Consider the following 24,828-nt stretch of genomic DNA (forward strand, 5'->3'; position numbering starts at 1 on the left):
ATTAGGCTCGGATAGTTTCAGTGTGGATAGGGGCTGCCGTCAGGGATGTCCTCTCTCGCCATTGCTATTTACGCTAATAACTGAGCCACTAGCAGAAGCTATACGGGCTGACCCTAATATAACAGCCCCGAGGATTGGTACAGGTAAATATAAAACTACCCTGTATGCAGATGATGTTCTCCTATTCCTCAGTAATCCTCTGATGTCCGTGCCTCGCTTAATCCAAGTTATTAATACATTTAGTGCATTCTCAGGCTATAAAATTAATTTCTCAAAATCGGAGACTATGCCAGTGGGTAGCCTTGTTAGTATATCCCACTTAGTGGACGGATCCGACTTTCCCTTTCGGTGGTCCCTGGAGGGTTTCTTATATGTAGGCATTTTTATTACCCCAGTATTTGGTCAGCTATACAATGCTAATTTTGTGCATTTACTGGAAAGGATAAGGCAGGACCTCCAGCGATGGGGAGACCTTCCAATTTCCTGGCTGGGTAGAATAGCACTAATTAAAATGAATGTCTTGCCCCATCTCCTATACCCTATGAGAATGCTCCCGGTGATGCTGCCGAGGCTGGAACTATGTAAATTATATGGCTGGTTGGGTTCCTTTATCAGGAATCATAGACGGCCCCTCATTAAGCTGAAGAAGCTACAGCTTCCACAGGAAAGGGGAGGATTGGATTTTAGGAAATTTTAGGAGATTTTAGGAAATATCAGTTAAGTTCCCTATTAAGTTACGTAGCTGATGGGTCTTGTCTGACCTGCATAGTCTTTATAAATCAGATAGAGAATGTAGAGTGCTACGGCCAATGGGGGTATCTTCCATCAGCACTATTTATAATTTATTACATGATGAAGTATCGGGAAATATGGACAATCTGCTTAAAACATGGGATCAGGATTTGGGACTAGAAATCTCTATAGAAATGTGGAATGACATTTGGGAAAACACTAGAAGAGTCACCATCTGCAACAGAACTCAGGCTATTCAGCTGAAGATACTTCATAGGGCCCATAGAGCACCGGATCAATTGGCAAAATTTAAGGCAGGAGCATCTCCAATGTGTCCCAAATGTAAAATAGTGGTGGGCACTCTTGTACATTGCCTATGGACCTGTCATAAGATCCGTAGATATTGGACTAAAGTAGCAAGTGCTCTGACAGAAATCTTAGGAACGGAAATTAGACAGGACCCTGTATCTCTCCTTTTGGGCTTTTCGAATTTACCCTTCCTGCATATGCACGGGAAGAGATTATTTTCTATTCTCCCTTTCTGTGCAAGGAAAAAATATTTTGGTGAACTGGGTGGCTGAGGGCCCCCCTGGACTTTCAAATTGGCACAGATTAATGATGGAATATATTCCCCTTGACTTCCTCACAAATATGGTGCACCGAAAGACCGAATTATTCCGTAAAATATGGCAACCCTTCTTGAATTATATAAATACGGATATTTCAGCTATCCTAACAAGGGCTTTTATTTAATTGAGATGGTGAACCTGGCTGGTCCGGGGCCCCTTGGGAGAGGAATCCCGCACGAATACGGGTTTTGTTACATTTGATGTTAACACATTCCGAGCATGTATCTCACTATCTAATTTCTGTGTTATCCATCGTTTTTTTTCCTCTTTCTCTTATTTGAAATAATGTAATTATACACTCTGGTTAGTTGTAGGTTAGATTAGTAGTTAGTTGAGTTTTTGTTCTCTCTGTATTTTTCTTTTGTTAAATTTTGGTTATCATTTATTTATGATTTAATTGTATATCAATGTTTATACTTGGTTTTTTTTATTTTTGTAAACTTGTACAAATGTTAAATTTTCAATAAAAATATCTATAAAAAAAGTCGTACAACAGGAGGTTAAATTTCAACAGGTTATTTTGGAAGCACTAGCTTTCGGAGCACTGTTTCTTCATCACGTAGCTGATTTTTATTTTTGACAATGTCTACTCATTGGGTGAATACATAAGAAAGTGGTCAAACATTGCTGATTATTACAGAATTAATTATGTAATACATGGATTCTGAGTTAAACATTGAGCATTGATGTTGCCAATGGCCCCACTAATATTCTAATGACAATAAATGAAATATTGAATATTGAAGATCTTCCTAAACACCACTAAAACACCAACCTCTCAAAACACTGATCCATCAATGTCCTTATCGTAACTGAGGAGCAAATAAACAAGCCTCAGTGTTTTAGCAATCATCCACTGTCTACAAGCTAATCCCATCAGAATTAATACCCCAAAATACAGAGGTCTCCGTGAGTTAAAAGAGTGTTCATATTACAAGAGGAGAAAAAGAGGCATGTGGACATAAAGTCCTGGGTTACCAACTACAAGAAACTGGGCAGCACGGTGGCACAGTGGTTATTAGTACTGCTGCCTCACAACACCAAAGACCCGGGTTCAATTCCCACCTCAGGCAACTGTCTGGAGGAGTTTACACATTCTTCCCATGTCTGCGGGGTTTCCTCCGGGTGCTCCAGTTTCTTCCCACAGTCCAAAAATGTGCAGGTTAGGTGAATTGGCCATGCTAAATTGCCCGTAGTGTGAGGTGAAGGGGTAAATGTAGGGGAATGGGTCTGGGTGGGTTGCTCTTCAGAGGGTCAGTGTGGACTAGTTGGGCCAAAGGGCCTGTTTCCACACTGTAAGTAATCTAATCTAATCTAAAACAACAAGTGAACAACAACTTAAATTTCTGTCTGTGTTAGAAATGCCAGAGTTCAAAGCAATTCAAAATATGATAGCAACATTACACACCACAAGGAATTTTTGGAGATGAGTGATGAGCGAGGGTTCAGGGTTGGAGGGCTTGAGCTTTGAGACAGGCTGATTGGCAGGGAATATTTTCCGTCGAGCTGCTAAGATGGAGGGTTGGGGAGTGACTTTATAGAAGTTTATAAAATCATGAGGGGCATGAATAGGATGAATAGGCAAGGTCTATTCCCTAGGGTATGGGAGTACAAAACTATAGGGCATAGCTTAGAAGTGACAGTGGAAAGGTTTAAAAGGAACCCGGCGGAATATTTTCATGCAGATGGTAGTACATGTACGCAACAAGCTGCTGGACAAAATGGTGGAGGCTGGTACAATTGCAACATTTTATACGCATGGTATATGAACAGGAAGGGCTTAGTGAGGTATTTGCCAAATGTAGCAAATGGGACTAGTTTAGTCTGGTTGGCATGGACAAGTTGAACCAAAGGGTCTGTATCTATGTTTTACATCTCCATGACTCTATGAATGGTGACATTGAGTAATCTAAGCATTTCTGTTGACACGCTGCTTCCTCCACTCTTTCTGTACAAAGATCAACAATGCTTCCAGAACCAAACTGCATTTCACCGTAGACCTCACACAGACCAAATTGGATCTCATCCCAACAGCAGAGGGATCAAATACAGCCTGCAAATTCAAAGATCTTATTCCTGGCAAAGAGTTTTATACCATAGATGTGGCTAAGTATAACTCCCTCAAATGAGAAAATCTTTCAGGATAAACATGTTTTACTGCATCTCCCGCAAGAAATTTGAAACATTACAGTGATTAGATGAAGTAGTGTTTAAGACGAAGACTGAAATGCTGACGCTGACAAGCTCAGCTCAGACAACAATAAGGCTGCTTGGCAAGTTCACAAAATGGCAATGAAGCCCAAGGCATTTAGGAACATTCTGAATAAGAGATCATCATCTTTGTATCAGTTAGAGGATCCGATACATACCTGGGTATTACATTGTTCGTATTTGACGTGCAGTCTTGTCTCAAGAACAAAGTTGAGTCAGTAGCTTCAATTCGACAATCAGGATGATGACAATTACTATTCGTATGACAGTTTATACATGTATTTAAAATAAAATACAATCTCAAGGCACTAGAGAAGTGGAATTAGTAGTCACATGACATTAAGAAGGGAAATTAAAAGATTGAGTTTTGAAGGACCATGGGATGCTGCAGAGGTAGAAAGATGAAGCAAGAGAATTCATTTGCTGAGAGCCTAAGAGCCTACAATCATCACAGTCACTGCATGACTGTCAGTGCACAACAGCTCAGAGCTGGAAGAACACAACTCAGGTTTGTGATGCTGGGTATCAATCAAGGTTTGAGGAGGGAAAGGCCATGAATGCACCTAAAAATGCAGAGCCAAAGTTTGTGCAAACACTGGAAAGATGGGTGAGGAAGACAAGGTGCTGCTCAGGAAACAGGGCGCTGGAGATTTGAATGAGTTCAGATTTATGGAGGGAGGAAGATGGAGGAATTTTCAAGTCTGGAGATCACGAAGATGAAAATTTTAGCAGGTGAAAGGCAGCACAGGAAGAAACAAATAAAGCCGTAGTGACAGAAGATTACTTTGCCAAGGGAAGGTAATGGAGTTGGAAGCTTGAAGCTGGGTTAAATAGGATGATAGGATTTCATATAATCTATTTGAACTCAAGTCAGTGTTAATGGAAGGTTAGAATTAATAAAAAGAGTGCAGTTTGGAGCAGAAATTTAAAGTAATGGTATTGGCATTTCCAGTGTTTCATTGGAACAATCTTTGACTCAAGCAGATTCCAGTCATACAGTGTAACAGCAGAGAAATAGCGTAGGGATAACCTGAAGAGTGTCAGTAACTGTAGAGATGCCTAAGCCAACTGGATAGGATTTCAGTCCAACAATAGGACTGAAACCAGATTAGAGAAGCTCAAAAGTGGATTTTGAGGATGTGGTAATAATTTGAGAGATCAAAATGGGTCACGGTAAGTCATTTTGAGGAAGAATGAGATAACAGCTTTCAAAAGACGCAAAGTTAAAAGAAAAAGGGAATACTCCCCAAGCCTCTGATTCAGCGCAGCTCCAACAATTACAGTCATAGAGTCATCGAGATGTACAGCACGGAAATGGACCAATTGGTCCAACACGTCCATGTCGACCAGATATCCTAACCTAATCTAGTCCCATTTGCCAGAACTTGGCCCATAGTCCTCTAAACTGTTTCTATTCGTATATCCATCCAGATGCCTTTTAAAAGTTGTAATTGTACCAGCATCTACCTGCAGTTCATTCTACACACGCACCGCCCTCTGAGTGAAAAGGTTGCCCCTTAGGTCTCTTTTATATCTTTCCCCTCTCACTCTAAACCAATGCCCTCTAGTTCTACACTCCCCCACCCTAGAGAAAAGACTTGGTCTATTTATCCTATCCATGCTCCTCATGATTTTATAAACCCCTAGTGTCACCCCTCATCCTCCAACGCTCCAGGGAAAACAGCCCCAGCCTCGCCCAATAGCTCAAATTCTCCAACCCTGGAAACATCCTTATAAGGCTCCGCCCCCAAACGTCCGGCCCGCTCAAAACCCTGTGCAACACCTCCTCCCGCCCACACTCCGAGGCAGCGGGACTGGAAACCAACAACAAGACTGCTGCAGTTGCCTTTGTGGGGTAAGTCTTCAAATAGCATGTGTGCATGCGCATACACACGCACCTTTTTACTGCAACTTTTTGACAGGTTCCAACTTTGCCCTGTACAGGACAATGTTGGAGAGATTATGTGGGGAACAGGGATTTAGGGTACACCCTTGTGTAGAACTCCAGGGAAAGTGTGGGGAGAGAGAGAGGGCAGGAGGTCAGTCATTTGAGACGGTGCCAGTTTAATCACTGTAAACAAAAGACGCAATCAGTATTGAAACACGTCTTTGAAGTAATGTCCCCATCGGGACCTCGAGATCTCCTTCCAATAATCCAATTTTTGGATAATTGGTAATCAGATAATCGAGGTTCCTCTGTAGTGGTGCCACATAAACCAACCTCCAGTCTTCTGACACTTCATCTGTGACTATCGATGAGACTAATATCTCAGCAAGGGGCCCAGCAATCACTTCCCTAGATTCCCATAGAGTTCTAGGATATACCTGATCAGGTCTTGGGAATTTATCAACCTTTATGCGTATCCAGCACTTCCTCCTCTGTAATATGGACATTTTTCAAGATGTCACCAAATATTTCTCCACATCCTATTTCTTCCATATCCTTCCTCACAGTAAACACTGATGCAAAATACTCGATTAGTATCTTCCCCGATCTCCTGTGGCTCCACATATGGGTTGCCTTGCTGATCTTTGAGGGACCCTATTCTCTCCCTAGTTATCCTTTTGACCATAGTGTATTTATAAAAACCCTTTGGATTCTCCTTAACCTAATTTGCCAAAACTGTCTCATGTCTTAAGTATACACGTACTGCCTTTATACTCTTCTAAGGATTCACTCGATCTCTGCTGTCCGTACCCGACATCTGTCGTCTTCTTTTTTTTTATAGATATTTTTATTGGGAATTTAACATTTTGACAAATTTACAAAAATAAGCAGAATTTTCAAGCACAAACATTAATATAAAAATAGATCTTAAATATATAATCATCAAAATTCAACTAATCCACAATCATCCAGAGTGTATAGTTGAGTCGCTTACATCCTTCAAATAAGAGAAAATGTTCTCTAATACACTCATAACAGTATGATAAAAAAGGAAGCTATTTCCAAACAATAAGAACAAACAAAAAAAAATTAAACATGTTTGAATGGAGATCTTCCCCCTTGTTCTCAGGGGGCCTTACTACCTTTCCAACGTTCCACCATATCCTCTCCCAAACAGTGTCCCACCCTCGACCCGGGCGCTCCTTAATAGGATTTAGATATAATACCGAGCTAGAGTTAACAGTGAGCGCCGCACCCCCACCCCACCCCACCCATACCTGAGTATATCTAATAGCATCAATGCCACGTACAAACACACATAACTATAAAATTACAACTCCAACAGATTACAGTTAAGTATAATAACATAGCAAGGAAGACAACCCCGCTCCCAGAGGCAAAAGTAAAGTAGAATAAAGTATCCATTTCTCCCCACGGAGTGTGGGAGAGGCAAGCCAACATAAATTGTCTCTTACGATTTATTTAACCGAGTCTAAAAGTTTCTTGGCCTCTTCCGATGATCTAAAATTATACTCGGATCCTTCGTGGGTAAAGCATAACGTCGCTGGGTAGCGTAAGGTGTATTGAATATCTAAGTCCCTTAAACATTTCTTCACCTCATCAAACGCCTTCCTTTTTCGTGCCAAAGCCGGGGAGAAGTCCTGAAATAACATAATCTTGGATCCTTCATGAATCATAGCTTTAGGATCCTTTCCAAGCTTTCTGGAGGCATCCAGGAGTATCTGCCTCTCCCTATAACTCTGCAGCCGGAACAGGACCGGGCGTGGGCGCTGGTTTGGGCCAGATCCGCGTGCTGCGACCCGGTAGGCCCACTCCACCCTTACTCGGTCAGTTTCAGCCCCCAGGTTTAAAATCTGCGGCAGCCATCGCTCCAGAAATGCTACTAACTGTTCTTTCCCTTCTTGCTCTTGAAGGCCCAGCAACCGAATATTCTTTCTCCGATTTCTGTTGTCAATATCATCGATGTAAATTTCAAAGGCCCTGACTCTCTGCTCCAGAGCTCGCACCTGTTTGAGCTGCAGCCTCGGAGGTCGTGGCCTTTAGTTCCGCCCCCTCCACTCGGCCCTGCAGCTCTTCCATGGTTTGATTCTGTTTCTGCAGCTTTTCTTCGAATGCATTCCATCTCTGTCGGGATTCTGCGATGAAATTGACGAGTGCCGATTCCAGTCTAGCAATCATCTCTATAAGGCTCGTTTTTACATCAGCTGCAGCCGGAGGAGAGGAGGGTGGGGGAGGGGTCTTTGTTTTCCGAGAGCTGCGGGGTCCCTTTGATTTACTCATTATCCACTCAGTATTAGACTATTTAAATATAATATTCAGCAGCTAATTAAGATTAAATAAATTTTTTGGGTGGTTTGGCAAGTGTGGTGGGGACAGGAAACCCACTTTACCCAGGTTTTGGGAAGGGCTCTGTAGACTCAGACTTGCTGAGTCGCCGCCATCTTGGATCTCCCCCTGTCTTCTTCTTAATCTTGACCAAAACCTCAATTTCTCTCATTTACCAGTATTCCACACACCTACCAGCCTTTCCTTTCACCCTAACAGGAATATGCTGTCTCTGGACTCTCCTTATCTCTTTCTGAAGGCTTTCCATTTTCCAGCCGTCCCTTTACCTGCAAACATCTGCCCCCAATCAGCTTTTGAAAGTTCTTGCGTAATACTCTCAAACTTTGGGTTGCTAGCCCCAAAGTGCTCCCCCACTGACACCTCAGTCACCTGCCCTGACTTATTTCCCAAAAGGAGGTCAGGTTTTGCACCTTCTCTAGTGGGTACATCCACATACTGAATCAGAAAATTTTCCTTTACACACTTAATAAATTGGTCTCCATCTAAATACTTAACACGATAGCAGTCCCAGTCTATGTTTGGAAAGTTAAAATCCTCTACCATGCCCCCCCCCGCTTCTCTATCCTTCTTACAGCATTTGTATCCTGGAACATTAAGCTGCCAGTCCTGTCCATCCCTGAGCCACGTCTTTGTAATTGTTATGATATCTCAGTCCCTGTTCATCTGCCATCCCTGCATTGAAGTAAATGCAGTTCAACTTATCAGTCCTACCTTGTTCTCTGCTTCGTCCCTGCCTGCTCTGACTGTTTGACTTGCTCCTTTTCCCAACTGTAACAGTCTCCAATCGATCTCTTTCCTCACTATCTCTCTAAGACCCCAGCCCTCCCCTGACCTTACTAGTTTAAATCCTTCCAAACAGCTCTAGCAAATCTCCCTACAGTACATTTCTCAAGAAGTTTAACACATCCTGGACAAATTAGCCCACTTGATTAGAAGCACATTCACAAACATCGACTGGTGCTCAGTAGCTACTGGGTCTTCCATCTATAAGATAGACTGCAGATATCCACCAAGGTTCCTCAAACATTATCTTCCAAACCCACAATCATATCCATCCAGAAGGACAAAAGACATGGTCCACAAACAACTGCAAGTTCCCCTCCAAGCTACTCACCACCTTGACTCAGAAATATATCCTAGTTCCTTCAGTGTTCCTGGGTCAAAATCCTTTTAACTCCTTCCTGAACACCGTTGTGAGGGTATCTACAACAAGTGGATTCCAATGCCTCAAAGTAATAGTTGACTGCCGCAACCTCCCAAGAACAAATGAAGACTTGGAATAAATGCTGCCCCAGCTATGAGGTTTACATCCCATTAGCAAATAAAAGGCCTATTATGTGACATCAGGGAATCAGTTCAGCGAAGAGGATCAGGAAGAGAAGCTGGGTGATCAGCAAAACAAACAGGATCAAGAGCAGGAAGGAAATCTCATGTATAAGATGATGTTAGGGACTAGAAAGGAAAGGTTTAGGTGTAGTCTTTGCATTCAATGACAAGGGGCTGTGATTTAAGGTAAAGGCAGAAGGTTGAGAGAATCACAGAATCCCCACAGTGTAGAAACAGAACAGTCGGCTCAACAAGTCCACACTGACCCTCTGAAGAGCATCCCGTCCAGACCCAAACCCTACCATCACTGTAATCATGCATCTCTTGGCCTAATGTACCTGACCTACACATCCTTGGACACTGTGGGCAATTTAGCATGGCCAATCCACCTAACTTGCACATCTTGGGACTGTGGGAGGAAACTGGAGCAGCTGGCGGAAACCCACGCAGACATGGGAAGAACATGCAAACTCCACACAGACAATCGCCCAAGGTTAGAATCAAACCGGTTCCCTGGCACTGTCAGGGAGCAGTGCTAACCACTGAGCCACCACGCTGCCCCAAGATGTGAGGAAAAACTTTTTCACCCAGAGGGTAGGAGGAATCAGGAATTGACTGTCTGTAGGGGTCCTAAAGGCAGAAACCTTCATAACATTTAAGGAATATTTAAGAGTGCATTTGCATTAGCAAAGCATAAAAGGGTATGAGCTAAATGCAGGAAAAGGCTGAGCTTTACAGAAAGGATAGTGAAGAGGTGCAGTGGTGGATGCTGAACAAGCAGCTAAACAGCGTCAATGACAGTGGCAATGTAGTCATTTTTTTTGTAGTGCTCCTGCTGATGAACGTACAGAACGATAAGAGATAAGATCTTTCATGTCTGCTTTTGGGGTTTGAAAACATTACCTAAACCGTTCATTCTTATGCAAAGCAATGCTCACCAAAAAAAAACTGCAAAAAGTATTTTAAAATTCTTTACAAATGAGACAGCATATCAGTGTTTCACTCCAGTAGAAAATGCTTTTCCTTAGCAATTTAAAATTATACCAATGTCATTATTTGAATGTTATCAGCAAAGTATATTTGCTGCGATCTCTGAAGTATATCAGCCACTAGGAGAAGGTTGAAGAAGCAGTTTCCGTTTTTTGTGCAAGGGCTAACTTCTATCAATGGTCTTCCAATAGTCAGATATATTTCTGCACCTTGCCTAAGTACCCTTCTAATGTTGAGATTTAGAATATTTTTCAATCAAAAAAGCCATGCCCAACTTACTGTCTACTTACTGCCTACACACATACTTGCAGTTCCAGAAAATGAAAACCAGTCTGTTGTTTATTGCTGCATTATTCATGAGCAACTTACAGGCTCACAGTCAAGCGCAGGACTTGTTATTTACTGAAAGATTTTGAAGGACTTTACAATGTAATTATTGCACTCAGTTGCAGGGAAATTAGATGGTCAGTATATATTGTATAAACAACAGGACAATTACTCTAGGGGGAAAATAATTGTGTTCACAGCAGATCGCTCACCTGAACTCTGCCAAATAGAAATCATAGAACAAAACTCCCTTATTCTTTTGAACTGGGCCGAGTGTTAACAGGAACAGCTGAAGCATTCATACTGTGCTGGACACGAGAACAGTTGCCAAGAATGTTTTCAACATTAAAGTGCAATATCTAGAGGTTTGAAGAACATCGTGTGACAGATTTTTAAATTTTTTTTTACAAGGCCCAGCTGGCTTCATAGGTAAATGCATCAGACATAATCGTGCGCCAAACAGTCCAGAAATGCTACAAGTTTGATAGCCAGTCTGTAATGAGGCAGTGCTTCCAACTAGGAATGCAAGTGACACAATGAAATTGCTTTGCTTCTTCTGGCCTTGAAGGTGGGGAAGAATATTGGGCAGGGATAAAAATTAATTCTTCGCTGATATATACCCCCAGACAACTCAGCCCTTCAAGAGACAAATTCTGAGATGCAGAAACCCTGAAGGTGGAAATGGAAATATTGAAATAAAATCCTTAAATAAAAATCCTACTTCATAGTATCACAACCAGTGACGTAATTTTTCTCAGCCAAAAATGTCTAAATCTCTGCAGACAAAGGACACCAATACTACGACAAGATAAGCAAAAGGCTTTACTTCCAATAGTTGCAACTATTAATCTGTCAGAGCTCATTTAGCTTCAACTTTTTTTTGCGTTTTCAACTGCTTTTATTGGTTCCTTAAAAAAATACACCAGGCTGTAATATTCTATAATACCATAAGTCTACATCATAAGTCAATGATGCAAACCCAGAATCTGTAAAATGAAGTACTTCCATATAAATACATCAATTTATATTCAGCCTGATCAGTTTCCAAAATAGCTTCACGAAATAAATAACTTTTGTTTAAATGCGTTGCCGACGATCGGTGCATGGAAAATACAAAAAAAAATTTCAAAAGCTGCATCACGAACAAAGCAAGTACAAAATATTAACCAAAGGAGCACTTGCACAATATTAACTTATTTTGTTAAACTAACCAAGTTTTCAAATTAATATTTTGTGGAAATATTTATGTATGCTGGTATATGGTTTAACATTATCATTAGTTTATTCTTCCCAAATTTTTTACCTCAGCTTGTCAGATCTTCCACCAATAATCCTTGTAAATAATCACAAGAAATGTGGAGTGTGGATTGGCTCATTTTTGGTCTGTGCCAGAAAACCTCATAGCCCCATTCTTTTGTCACGAACAGACAGGGAGTTACCAAAATTCTTTCACAGACACCATCCCCAAATTCCATGAAGGACACTACAGAATGATAGTATGCATGTCGTCATAAATCAAAGTCACTTTTACAGGGATACACTAGGCAGACAAGCATTCAACCCTTGCTGCTTCCATTCATCAGCTGCATTCCTCAACGTAGCCAAACCTACATTAAACCAGCAGCATCATAAATCTATTGATGCAGGGGTCTATGAACCCGCTTTCAGATTAAGGCTATCAATCTCCGTATATAAACATTGCCAGCTGGATCTCTACAGTTTACTGACAACTAGGATTAAAGTTACATGTTATGCAGTGAAGCCAGGTGAAATCAAATTAAAAGTAAACAGCAGTGAAGAGTTGGAGGAAGAGTGCAGTTGCACGGTATAGAAATTATTTTTCCTAAAGAATAATCGAAATGTGCAGCAGGAGGCCATTTAGCCCATTTTGTCCACTCTGTTTGACAGATAGCCATCCAGTCTAACCTCATTTTTCAACTATTGGTTAGTCATCTAATTCAACTGCAAGCCTGAACACTTTTTAAATACTTTGAGTGTATCTGCTTCCACCACCATTTTCTGCAGAGTTCCAGGTCCCCACATCTACGTTATGTAAAACATTTCACCACCAATCCTGTCTAAACCTCATACCTACTCTTTCAAAGCTATAGGCTTAGATCCTTCAACAAAAGGGAATAGGGCCTTCCTATCCACTCAATGTAGGCTCCTCACAATTTTAATCCTTGACTGTCAAAGAAATTGTGATAAATATTTATATTACATCATAATTATTTGGGAACTTGGATTCAAAAATAAAGTTAATTGCATTTTTGTTTTTTAGGGCTGTGAAGGCCTTACCATTCTTTTTTAAGAAAAGGGTCAGAAAGACATTTGGTACACTGGACTAAAGACAGCCTTTACAAGAAAAAATACAATTTAAGCTAAATTAAGATAAACTAACTGCTGGGGTGTTTACTAAACAGGACTTTTACGACCTATAAAAATGATAAACAGCCAGGGGCTACAAGCAGGTTCAATTCAGAAGAAAAGATCCATTCCAGGAGATAAATAGGTTTCTTTTAAAATCAGTGCCGTACAGGCCCTAAGGCCATTGATGTTGCGCCGACCTGTGAAACCAATCTAAAGCCCACCAAACCTACGCCAATTTTCAGTTTGCTCAAGCCTCAGGTCAATAGAATTTAGAAGGAAGTCTAAAGTGTTTTTCACAACCTCAAATTAGTCAAAATCAGAGAAGAGAATGTAAGTTATGCTACGCGTCTTGGAAAAAAAACACATCAGGCGAACGTGCAGAAAATTGCCAAAGGAAAATACTTGCAATTTCATCAGTTCAGTAACAAATGTTTGAAGTGAGATGAAGATAGGACCAATGATTCACTGGCATTAAGTGCCTGTAAATAACATTCCTAGGAAAAGAGTTGAACATTTATTTTTGCTGTTTATAAGATTAGATTGAACTGTCTAGCTTTTTTCTTCATTTCTTGTATATAATCAACATAAAATGGACGGCACGGTGGTTAGCACTTCTGCCTCACAGCGCCAGAGACCCGGGCTCAATTCCCGCCTCAGGCGGCTGACTGTGTGGAGTTTGCACGTATTTCCCATGTCTGCGTGGGTTTCCTCCAGGTGCTCCGGTTTCCTCCCACAGTCCAAAGATGTGCAGGTCAGGTGAATTGGCCATGCCAAATTGCCCGTAGTGTTAGGTGAAAGGGTAAATGTATGGGTGGGTTGCGCTTCGGTGGGCGGTGTGGACTTGTTGGGCCGAAGGGCCTGTTTCCACACTGTAAGTAATCTTATCTAATCTAATCTAAAGTTCTTTGATTAAAAGTACAATGACAGCATTATGTGGATACATTCAGTCACTGCCCACCACTTTAACTGAACTACAAAAATAAAACTTATGATCTACCAAGCCAAGTTTCACCCTGGAATCTGACTTGTTCAGTATTACCATCGCCTGGGATTAGGACAAAATCAAACATCAACAGAGCTTTAAGAAAATTATTTATATCAGAGTCATTCAGCATTTGAAACAAAATGATTACAGGTTCAATCTGTACCTTGTTATCTTGCCTTATCCAAGTTAGATATTTGAAGTGCAAAAGGTTCCCACATCACTGAATTCAGATTCGTTGTTCCTTCATGCTATCTGCGGTGTTTGCACATGCACACACCTGTAGATGTTGAGCAGGACAAAGTTTGGTTTGCTGAAATGGACTCAATGACGGAGTCATCTCAGTATTCATTTTCTCAGCTTGAGGTTGAAGGACTGCTACCTGAGTTTGGCAACAGAATTCTGCCACTGCTCTTCGAATCAGGTGCATAGTAACAAACAATTCCAGCACTAGATTTGAGCTATACAAGAGAAACTAACAACACGGGTAAAAGGAAAAGCTTTAGATAATGTTGAAATATTATTACCATGACTCCCAACAGACAAACAAAGTCTAAACCAAGAAAGCAGCTCGACAAAGACAGTGAAACAACAAAATTCCAAAAGAGCAAAATGAGTGCTTAACCCAAATGAAAGAGCAACCACATGGAAATGTTGGACATGACATTTCAAAGAATGCTAGAGAAGTTTCTCTGGTGCTGGCCACACTCACACCTCAATGTAGGTGAGGTCAAAGTTTTACCAATACAAATGCATGTGCCATTGTTTCAAACCAGTCATTGCTACACTTCACTGGAATAGCACATTGGAATTCAAGGCCTGCTTTTCCCAGTCATCACAAAAGTTAAAGATTTTTATAAAAGTACACAACGTCCCCAGTTCACTTGTCAGATAAGCCCAGATTAATAGTAAGCATGGAACAGGTTTTTGTGCTTAAGAGGAACTTATTTTTATTACAAATTAATTGATTATAGCCACAATTGAACAACCATGAAATGGCTGGATGTAACTCCACTAGAACTCTAATCCTCTTCTACACATACCTCATAGATGGACACAGACAGATGAAAAGATATTGGTGCTATGGGTGGAGGCAAAAAAAGTACTGGGTAAGCAGTTCAATGACCCCAGCTCACAGGTTTGCGTGAGATGATCCTTTTAATTTTCAGGATGTTTTGTGCTTCAATTTCTTTTCACTTCTTCACAGGAGGCACAGGTGGTACAGTAACTGCAAAGTCCTTTAGATAACTGGTTAAAGACCACAATCTAGAGTAACCAGTGAGGGAAATAAACTGGATTTCCAATAAAATACCTAAAGCCTGAAGAGAGAAAGGAATGTTTGAGAACTCTGGGACGATGCATAATGGAGCTTAAAAGGATGAGGGGACATCTGATTGAAAGTTACAGAATACTGAACGGCCTGTACAGAGTGTGCATTAGGAAGAGGTTTCCATTGGCAGGAGGAATGAGGATCTGGGGGCACAGCCTTGGAGTAAGAAGACCCTTCAGAATGGAGGTGAGGAGAAACTTCTTTGGCCAGAAAGTAGTGAATCTGTGGAATTCATTGCCACAGAAGGCTGTGGAGGCCTGTTCATTGAGTATATTTAAAACAGAGATACGCAAGCTTTTGATTGCCAAGTGAATCAAAAGTTACGGGCAGAAAGTGGAAAACATGGGGTTGAAAAACCCCTATCGGCCATGATCGAATGGCGGAGCAGACTTCATAGGCTGAATGGCCTAATTCCTGCTTCTATACCTTATGATCTTATCATCTGCCCATGACACAGACTGAAGGCTTCTGCTAGTATTTAATCTTTCAAGCTTTTCATCTGGTTTGCAACACAGGTTGACACTAACAGCTTGGTTCTATTCCCACATCGGATAGGCTTAACATAGAAGACACTCCTGCTCAACTTCTCCCCTGCCTGAAGTATGGTGACCCTCAGGTTAACCTATAACCAGTTGTCTCTCTCTCTAATGAGACAGTTGACCAATGATCCAGTCAGACTATGGCGACTTTATCTTTGGAGTTGGTTAGTTCAGTTGACTCGACAGCTGGTTTGCTTCACAGAGCGATGCCGAATGTGTGGATTCGATTCCCACACCAACTGAGGTTAGAGTGATGGACTTTCCTTTTCAACCTCTCTCCATGTCTGCTGACCCTCAGGTTAAACCGCCACTAGTCACCTCTCTATAATGAGACAGCAACTATGGTGTCTTAACATTTTTTATCTACCCATGAGTCAGGAGTAAAAAATGAGGTCTGCAGATGCTGGAGATCACAGCTGCAAATGTGTTGCTGGTCAAAGCACAGCAGGTTAGGCAGCATCTCAGGAATAGAGAATTCGACGTTTCGAGCATAAGCCCTTCATCAGGAATAAGAGAGAGAGAGCCAAGCCGGCTGAGATAAAAGGTAGGGAGGAGGGACTAGGGGGAGGGGCGATGGAGGTAGGATAGGTGGAAGGAGGTCAAGGTGAGGGTGATAGGCCGGAGTGGGGTGGGGGCGGAGAGGTCAGGAAGAGGATTGCAGGTTAGGAGGGCGGTGCTGAGTTGAGGGAACCGACTGAGACAAGGTGGGGGGAGGGGAAATGAGGAAGCTGGAGAAATCTGAATTCATACCTTGTGGTTGGAGGGTTCCCAGGCGGAAGATGAGGCGCTCCTCCTCCAGCCGTCGTGTAGTTGTGTTCTGCCGGTGGAGGAGTCCAAGGACCTGCATGTCCTCGGTGGAGTGGGAGGGGGAGTTAAAGTGTTGAGCCACGGGGTGATTGGGTTGGTTGGTTCGGGCGGCCCAGAGGTGTTCTCTGAAGCGTTCCGCAAGTAAGCGGCCTGTCTCACCAATATAGAGGAGGCCACATCGGGTGCAGCGGATGCAATAGATGATGTGTGTGGAGGTACAGGTGAACTTGTGGCGGATATGGAAGGATCCCTTGGGGCCTTGGAGGGAAGTGAGTGTGGAGGTGTGGGCGCAAGTTTTACATTTCCTGCGGTTGCAGGGGAAGGTGCCGGGGGTGGAGGTTGGGTTGGTGGGGGGTGTGGATCTGACAAGGGAGTCACGAAGGGAGTGGTCCTTGCGGAACGCTGATAGGGGAGGGGAGGGAAATATATCCTTGGTGGTGGGGTCCGTTTGGAGGTGGCGGAAATGGCGGCGGATAATACGTTGTATGCGCAGGTTGGTGGGGTGGTAGGTGAGAACCAGTGGGGTTCTGTCTTGGTGGCGGTTGGAGGAGCGGGGCTCAAGGGCGGAGGAGCGGGAAGTGGAGGAGATGCGGTGGAGGGCATCGTCGATCACGTCTGGGGGGAATCTGCGGTCCTTGAAGAAGGAGGCCATCTGGGTTGTGCGGTGTTGGAATTGGTCCTCCTGGGAGCAGATGCGGCGGAGACGAAGGAATTGGGAATATGGGATGGCGTTTTTACAGGGGGCAGGGTGGGAGGAGGTGTAGTCCAGGTAGCTGTGGGAGTCAGTCGGTTTATAATAGATGTCTGTGTTGAGTCGGTCGCCCGAGATAGACATGGAAAGGTCTAGGAAGGGGAGGGAGGAGTCTGAGACAGTCCAGGTGAATTTCAGGTCGGGATGGAAGGTGTTAGTAAAGTTGATGAACTGTTCAACCTCCTCGTGGGAGCACGAGGCAGCGCCGATACAGTCATCGATGTAGCGGAGGAAAAGGTGGGGGGTGGTGCCAGTGTAGTTGCGGAAGATGGACTGTTCCACATATCCTACGAAGAGGCAGGCATAGCTGGGGCCCATGCGGGTGCCCATGGCAACTCCTTTAGTTTGGAGGAAGTGGGAGGATTGAAAAGAGAAGTTATTCAGGGTGAGGACCAGTTCAGTCAGTCGAAGGAGGGTGTCAGTGGAAGGGTACTGGTTAGTGCGGCGGGAAAGGAAGAAGCGGAGGGCTTTGAGTCCTTCGTGATGGGGGATGGAGGTGTACAGGGACTGGATGTCCATAGTGAAAATAAGGCGTTGGGGATCGGGGAAGCGAAAATCCTGGAGGAGGTGGAGGGCGTGGGTGGTGTCCCGAACGTAGGTGGGGAGTTCTTGGACTAAAGGGGACAGGACCGTGTCGAGGTATTGGGAGATGAGTTCGGTGGGGCAGGAGCAGGCTGAGACAATGGGTCGGCCGGGGCAGGCAGGTTTGTGGATTTTGGGCAGGAGGTAGAAACGGGCGGTGCGGGGTTGTGGGACTATGAGGTTGGAGGCGGTGGATGGGAGATCCCCTGAGGTGATGAGGTCCTGGATGGTCTGGGAGATGATGGTTTGGTGGTGGGAGGTGGGGTCGTGGTCAAGGGGGCGATAAGAGGAGGCGTCCGCGAGCTGGCGTTTGGCTTCAGCGGTGTACAGGTCAGTGCGCCAAACTACCACCACGCCTCCCTTGTCTGCGGGTTTGATGGTGAGGTTGGGATTGGAGCGGAGGGAGTGGAGGGCTGCACGTTCTGAGGGTGAGAGGTTGGAGTGGGTGAGAGGGGTGGACAGGTTGAGTCGGTTGATGTCACGGCGGCAGTTGGCTATAAAGAGGTCGAGGGCGGGTAGGAGGCCTGCACGGGGTGTCCAGGTGGATGGGGTGTGTTGGAGGCGGGAGAAGGGGTCGTCAGAGGGTGGGCGGGAGTCTTGGTTGTGAAAGTAGGCACGGAGGCGAAGGCGGCGGAAGAATTGTTCAATATCTCGCCGCGTGTTGAACTCATTAATCCGAGGGCGTAGGGGAACGAAGGTGAGGCCCCTGCTGAGGACTGATCTCTCATCCTCAGAGAGGGGGAGATCTGGAGGGATGGTGAAAATCCGGCAGGGCTGGGAGCTAGGACCTGGTGTGGGACTGGAGCTGGAGCTGGAGCTGGGGGCGGGGTTAGGGGCGGGGACAGAGATCGAAGTAGGGGCGGAGTTAGACGTGGTGACGTTGCTCGACGTGGGGGCGGGGTCATGCGTCGTGACGGAAATAAGCGTGGGGGCGGGGTTACGTGAAGCGACGGGAGATGGCGTGGGGGCGGGGTTATGGGCGGGGTTATGCGTAGTGACGAAAGACGGCGTGGGGGCGGGGAAACCTGAGGATTCCTGCAGGTTAGTGATGTCAGTGGGGGCGGAAGTGGCTGCGTCGACGGCAACCGGAGGGGCGGAAATGGTTGCGGCGACGGAGGAGTGGTGGTCATTCCCGGTGGCCGCGTGGGTCGCCATGAGTCAATCAAGTAGTTATGGTCTGGCTGAAGGCCATTCTCTTCCACAACTGGTCACAACTCTACCAACTAATCAACAACCTATTAGTCATCAAGTCTCACTTTGTACACAACCCACTGCTGAACGCTCACACTGCTTGAACAAAGCAACAGTATAATATGACTTACCAGGAGTTTCAATAACTTGTAATTTAATACTGCAACAATACTTTGCATAATCTTTGGTTTTAAGAAAAGCATTGTACCATTTAAATCCACAATCAAAAACAGATAAATAAGACACCGACTCTGCATTAAAAAGACATGTGTATATGGATGAACATATATATGAATATATACATGCATATACATGTTCTACATATGTTAACAAAAGGATGGGTCACATTGCCATCACAATGTCTGTCCTGCAATGATAAAAACTTAGGAATTAATTAGTCAACCAAGAATTGAAACAAATTGTCAAATGCTTAATAAAAGTTACAGCATATAGAAACACCAATTAAAATCAACAGAAATATGAACAAAAAAAATCATGAATTTCTAGAGAAGTCTCACAGAAGCCTGGAGTGACTGAAAATATAAAGGACTATTTGAATTTCAATGCATTTTGCAGTCTCAAAAATAACATACAGGAACTCAATAAAAAGTGTGCATTCGCAAATTAAAATACATTCTCAAAATTTAGCAAATTGTACGAACCTTACTTCAACTTCTGGCCTGAAAGTTTAGTTTAAAATGAACAAAATGTTAAAGGTTGAGACACAGCATCAAACTGCCTTTCACGGACTCACAGAGCCACACAGCATGGAAACTAACTCTCTGGTCCAACTCATCAGTGACAACCAAGTTTCCCTAAACTAAAGTAGTCTCACTAGCCTGTATTGGCCCATATCCCTCTAAATCTTTCCGATTCACGTACCTACCCAAACATCTTGTAAATGTTCTAACTTTATCTGCATTTAGGGTACAATAGAAATTCAAATCCTCAGAGGGAGTCACCATAAGGTGGGAAGCCTATTCATAGCCATAGAAAAGGAAGAAGAAAATAAATTGAAGAATTAAAAACATTAGTATAATTTGCATCTCCTAAGACTAAAGTACTGCCCAAAGTTCATTGTTGCCGTGCATCCATTTTCAGTTTAAATAAGCACAATGCTCTTTTCTGTCTTATCCAATGGGAATGCAGACAGACAACAGCCAGAGCAGAGAGATAGACAGAGGAACAGCAAAATCATTAAAGGGCTTTTTAAAAAAATGGTTATAATGAAAAGTATGAAAATGAGCAACAGAGAAAATGTCTCCATCCAGCAACTTTTCTCAGGAAAATACTCAGCCAAAAATGGGTTAAACTGAAACTATAGGCTCTCATACAGCCCCACTATTAAACTGCAGTGTAACATGGTAAATCTGTTGTATGTAAAAGTGATCAAATCCAGCTGTCTAAGCTTTTAGAAATGCTTTATCATCATATTCTGGCAAATAGACAAATGTCAAAATGGGGGATCAGTTCAACCAAGATAGGAACAGATTAATTATGCAATCAGAAGTGATCCAAGAAACTATTGGATACTTCTACTAGTTGAAGCCTGTGTACACAATTAGTTCTGCTAAGTTGTCCTTGTATACCACAGTATTAAAACAAAGGAAAACAGTAACTTTAGTAAAACGGCATACTTTTATTAGAAACTACTTATTTTACTTTCATTAAGAAGTTTTAATTTGATATTTCAGTACTGTTTGCAAAACAGAACAATGCTACCCTCTTTGTATTGTGCTTTTCTTTGTGTGGCTTGCAAATATCTTTCCTTCAGTCTGTCACATGTTACTAATGTAAGCATGTTCTCTTACTCATTCTGCATAACTTTCTCTCTTGTACAATTCACTTTCTCTTTGTCTCCTTTAGTATGTGCATAATTCTCAATTACTCAAGGGTAGACAATGGCCTATTGGAATTATTACTGAACTGGTAATCCAGAGACCCAGGTAACATGTTGGGGACATGGATTCAAATCCTGCCAGATGGTGAAAATTTGTATTTAATAAAAGTCTGGACTTAAGAGTCTAGTGATAACCATTAATCCAATGCCGATTATCCAAGTTTTAGAATGTCCTTCAGGGAAGGAAACCACCAATGTTACCTGGCCTCCAGGCCCACAGCAATGTGGTTGACTCTTAACCGTCCTCTGATTGATTAGGGATAGGCAATAAATACTGGTCTAGCTGGCAATGCCCTCATCCAAGAATGAAAAAAAATTACTGCAGATGATTTTCTTTTAATGTAGTTATCAAGTAGCGGCATCTGGGAGGAATCAGTTACCTTTAGAACATAGATAATGATGAACTACAGCAGGAGAAAGGGGGAGGGATTACTGCCTTGGGAAGGAATCGACAGACAGAATACAGAACAAGGGGAGAGAAAGAAGGGTTCAGCAGAACTGGGGGAATGGCAATTGAAAGAATCATAGAATAGAAAGTATTACACACTTGGATGCATGCACAGTCTGCAACAGTAGATAAGTACTTAGAGGTTTGTAAGTGAAAGAGTGCCCGAATCAAACACAGCTGCTTTCAGATCATTTATGTAATGGTCCTTATTATCACATAGCCAACTGCATTGTCCCCACTATCAATCAGCTCCTTGAAAAGGTACAGACATGGAAAGAAGATGAAGAACAAAGTTTCTCCACAAACTTTGAGAAACGTTCACACACATGAAGGCGAATCATGGCAGAATTATTATTTTTAATCTCTGACATCGTCTTGATAAATCTACAAAATATTCCAGCAATGGGTTTATTTTAGGCAAGAAGAACCTGAAACTCAATGTTTTTAACACATTTCCCATTTGTTTATTCTTCTAAATGTCCCCAGTTATGAACAGCTTTTTCAGCTTATACGTTTTCAGCTTATACTTTTTAAAGATTCTGCAAAACCGCTAATCTCTTCAACATATTTCTAATGGATATATGTACTCAACGGGCACACACATACCCGGTATATTTTAAGACATATCACATGAAAATTGCTATGCCAGATATGAAATGGTATAAAATAGGAAGAATAAGTAGTTATTGACAAACTTCCCCAGGAACAGAAAATACACCTTTCAGGGTGGAATTAATAACTGGTCTCATAAACATAAACATTTGCAATAGGAAGGACATTAAAATAATACAGGTCACCTCAAGCAGATTCTATGTTAGCAGCGTAATATGCATCAGCTCACTTACCATTTGAAATTAATCAACTATTAGATGTTTCAAAAAACTGCTTATTTATATTCGTAGACTAATTTATTTGACAGTAAAACTATAAACATGGAGAAGGGTGGTCAAACAACACTGTGGCAATTCCCAATAAAATGGGAGAAGCTAAAAGATAATAAAATAACAAATGTTACCGAAAAAAATTGCACCAAGAAACCTGACAGTCCCATGTGTAAACTGTAGCTCATCCCATAACAACGGTCATATACTTGAACGTTCAAAATGGTCACTATTCTGTTTCCTGTTTCTAAATTGGAAGTTTATGTTAGTTCAGCACCCTACACTGGGCCGGCGGGGCAGGGGTCAACAACAACAAAATGCAAGGGGAGAAACAGAACAAAGCAGAGTGAGAAAGCTGCCAAAGTCCACTTCCATCTATTATCACAAGCGCTATGATTGGAATTGGCAGCCAATAAAATGGAGGGAGACAACAGCTTATGGCCTGAAAGTAATTACAAGCGTGGGGACACAACTACTATTAAATTAAAACATTGTCTTTCTTCATTTCTCCTGTTTAAAGCATACTGGCCGCACATTAGCCAATTTCAAAACTTTTTTCTAATGTAACCCACTGAAATGCAAATGAAGCAGCATGGAAAAACCCCTCTAGAGCTTCACTCCATGGGAATATTTGTAAAGGATACGTCCTTGTTCAATGAAGGTAATTGCTGTTTTTAGGTTCTGAGCCATCCGAAGTTTCACCATGATGGTGGGGAGACGCCTCCTGAAAAAGGAGCACAATTTTCATTTATTTTAAAATGAGAATCAAATGCTTAATACAGCTCTCAGTAAATATCATCTTCTTCCGTCAAGCATTGGCGACCAGGCACAAGAATTCAGTCCTTTATTTGTGCAGCTGTGAAGTGGCCAAAAAAAATCTAGTACAAGCTGGTTCTCTCAAATATCTCAGCTTTGAAATTACACAATACTTGCTAGTAACCATACCAACCAACCAAGATAGATTAGTAACTGGGAAAACTCGTTCCAAATGAGCAACAGAATGTGTCAGCCAGGTCTCCAATTTCAGAGGATACACTAAACAAAATTATTCCATTTTACTGTGAAATAGTGGTGATATGGTAAAACCTCATTAAAAAAGTCATGTGAAGCAATGTATATTTTCCTCATATTTGTGTGTTCAACAGCTGTATTCTAGAAAATGTCAATCCCAAGTAAGCGTTCTTAATAATAAGTGATTAGGCTTTACTGCTGAATCCCTTTCAGAAAAAAAACACGGCTGACCAAAGTTTAGAACACAAATGTACTAAAAGGTCTGTGAAGGAATAGTGCTTGTCAACAAAACAAAATAAATATTCATCATAAGCTTACAGTTGCATGATGAGTTTTTATTAGCAATTGATGGATGCTAGCTACTTAGTCTTTCTTATATCTCAATGCTATCCAGTCACGACATAAACTCTGAAAATTGTGTTTCTTTTTTTTAAAAAACAGCTTAGTGATGAAGACTTCCAGTCTGATTGATCACATGAATTGAATATTCTTAAATGGTTCTAATTGATATTCTAGACTTGCATTGATACTGTTCAGAATTGAGATCTACAGCAATAGGAAATTCAACAATAAAGGCACTTTGCTCAGAGCATTTTAAGTTAAAGAAATGTTCAATGTGTCTGCATCAGGAATAACATTTCTTCATTCGTGCAACACAGGTCAGCCTCTGTGAACTTAACCATCAAGTCAATAAGATCAAATTAGTGTACTTTTAAAAATCCAAGACCATGTACACCCTTCGTTATGGCACGCTTTTATCTTTATCGATATTTTTAAAATCTTACACTTATATGTAATGTCTGTACTATGTCTTCCTGTATTCACAGATTGCATGTCAATATTTTCAAGTATCGTTACCTGTTTCCACATTCATTATGAATTTTTTGTGTCTCAAATGTCCATCGTGACACTTGTCACTTTGACTGTATAATATTGTCACTGGATAGCCAAAATTGTCTCAAAATAGTTTTCTGAAATTTTTCATTACCTTTCCGCATCTAATATTTCTAATATTCGAAGTATGAAACTAAACAAAACAGCAATTGGTAAAGATAAAAATATATTCAAATTGACTACAGCAGAGATAATAGTTTTCTTAAATATTTCACAAGAAAGCTTTGGTCGATTCAATAAAGTTCCAACTTCTGTTTTGGTGACCTGACCTTGGATTATCAAGTCAGCACACTTGTAGTGTGCGTAATTCCTGGACGCACTAACTCTGATCAGACGGTTATTCTTTTGCAGCATTCAGCTTTTCAACTCCCAGCCAATTCTCTTCACATAATTTTGAAAAGCACAATAACAAATTATCAAATATAAGTTATGCCTGTCTGCAAGAAAGTGTACTAACATATTTGCTGTAGCTTTTGTTTGTGTCTCATGACATTTAAGTCATTTAAAAATAATCTTGGGAGGCACGGGCTGAGCAACAGAGAATAAAGAGAGCAAGACAGCAAGAAAAAGAGATGGCGACGGCAAGAGTTCAAAGAAGTCATAAGAGGTATTGTGAAACAGTACAAAACAAGCTAAGGGTGGAATTGCAGCAAAATCATGTTTGCACCAGCA

At 42.0% G+C, this 24,828-nt stretch overlaps 1 long non-coding RNA gene across 1 annotated transcript in view; it reads right to left on the reverse strand.

Moving 5' to 3' along the window:
* Window positions 1–24,828, reverse strand: part of LOC132814592 (uncharacterized) — an 85,331-nt gene that overhangs the window by 51,617 nt on the left and 8,886 nt on the right. The window contains exon 2 of the long non-coding RNA XR_009644448.1: window positions 22,896–22,975. This is a non-coding gene — a long non-coding RNA (uncharacterized LOC132814592). The remainder of the gene's footprint in view (window positions 1–22,895; window positions 22,976–24,828) is intronic.

This window comes from Hemiscyllium ocellatum, unplaced genomic scaffold, assembly GCF_020745735.1.
Source record: "Hemiscyllium ocellatum isolate sHemOce1 unplaced genomic scaffold, sHemOce1.pat.X.cur. scaffold_867_pat_ctg1, whole genome shotgun sequence".
Classification (NCBI taxonomy): domain Eukaryota; kingdom Metazoa; phylum Chordata; class Chondrichthyes; order Orectolobiformes; family Hemiscylliidae; genus Hemiscyllium; species Hemiscyllium ocellatum.